Genomic DNA, 1,584 nt, shown 5'->3' with positions numbered 1-1,584 from the left:
ACACAACACCTCGCAGAGTTCTCCTTCTGCCAGATATAGCGCGTGCCCCTTTGTTCGTGCACCATTTTGGCCCGTTTTTTGCACATCGCTTCGAAACCATGCGTCCGACGGTTTTGCGTCCCAAGTACCGATGTTAGAACACCACCGTGGCTAACTTTCGTTCATATACGCCAACTCCGTGCAATGTATCCATCACCCTGTTTTTGGGTGAAAACCCATTTCTGGGACTTAGCCGATTTTCACCCATTGCGGTGTCTATGGGGTGTTGGGAATCGCTCTACCGACCAGCCGGTTGGAGATATCGAGTTGCGGTCTTCGACGCGTTTGCTCAACTCCGTAATGCCTACTTTTCGTCCATACACACAACACCTCGCAGAGTTCTCCTTCTGCCAGATATAGCGCGTGCCCCTTTGTTCGTGCACCGTTTTGGCCCGTTTTTCGCACATCGCTTCGAAACCATGCGTCCGACGGTTTTGCGTCCCAAGTACCGATGTTAGAACACCACCGTGGCTAACTTTCGTCCATATACGCCAAACTTCTCAGACACCTGCATCCGAGAGTATTTCGTGTTTTCCCATATATTGCATACTGCCAGGGGTTTTCTTCCATACAACTTTCAATGTTCTGTAAAACACCCGCGCATCGTCCGATTGGACTGAAACTGCTCCGGCGCGCTCTCTGCCGTGCTACAACTCTGCGCAAACCATCAAAACCTCGATGCCTGCGTGCGCACCTAGCCATCTGAACTCCGTACACTCTGGCTTAACAGGCCTCTTAGCCCGTTACAACATGGCTAACCCACTGGTAACCGGTAACCGTCACTCGTCCAATGTGGTCCATCACCCGTGCAAGCTGTTTCGCGTGCTTGCGCTTGCTCCGTGAGCAATCCCGCGTGCATTCGGTTGTCTTCCAACAGCGTGTTCGTCTCGCAACAATCTCCTCCGTGTGTACGCCTGGTGCTATGCAACTAGTTGAAATTTTTCGGGAAGTCAAGTTTTGGGACTTGTACTTTTTTTCAACATTAAATGCAGCTTTTCGCACACCATAGCAACTCGGGCTTCGACTTTCGGGACTTGGTGCTTTTCGCGGATCAAGCCCAATGGACTTGACCCGCTAAAGCTCACCTCCTCTCTATCGCTCCATTCGGGTAGCTATGGTGCACCCCAGCCAGTAGCGCACATGCACCCCATGTCTGAGGCACAAGCACACCACCCACTAGGACACACCACAGCAGCACACCCTTCTGCACATAGCACCACGTATGTGCAGCGTCGCCTTACCCAAGCGACTTGCGGCACCTTGCAGGAGCAAGCTCCCACAGGTGGCGCGCAGCCGGTGTGTGACTCCCGCACACTCCCGACTAGGTGGTACCATCATCACCATGGCACGCACCCAGGCACCTGCACCTGCTGCAGGTACCTTACGCACACGCGTGATGACTCCCGTGTGTGGAGGGCCACCATCGCATCTCGCCACGTCGTGTGGCAAACCACCAAGCATGGGTAGAGTGAGAGGATCGAAGCGTACGCCTCTCTGCAACTCGCGTCTCCCAGCCTGAAGTCCCGTCGTTTGCGGGCGGTCGGT

At 54.3% G+C, this 1,584-nt stretch overlaps 1 non-coding gene across 1 annotated transcript in view; it reads right to left on the bottom strand.

The window, feature by feature from the left end:
- Positions 1–1,483: 1,483 nt before the first annotated feature.
- The window catches only part of LOC128730072 (large subunit ribosomal RNA), a 4,186-nt gene continuing 4,085 nt past the window's right edge, over positions 1,484–1,584 (bottom strand). The window contains exon 1 of the ribosomal RNA XR_008411657.1: positions 1,484–1,584. This exon is cut by the window's right edge and continues 4,085 nt beyond it. This is a non-coding gene — a ribosomal RNA (large subunit ribosomal RNA).

The sequence above is a fragment of the Anopheles nili genome, unplaced genomic scaffold (assembly GCF_943737925.1).
Source record: "Anopheles nili unplaced genomic scaffold, idAnoNiliSN_F5_01 U_low_cov_2, whole genome shotgun sequence".
Taxonomy (NCBI): Eukaryota; Metazoa; Arthropoda; class Insecta; order Diptera; family Culicidae; genus Anopheles; species Anopheles nili.
The sequence above is the reverse complement of the archived record's forward strand: the minus strand, read 5'-3'. Positions and strand labels throughout refer to the sequence as shown.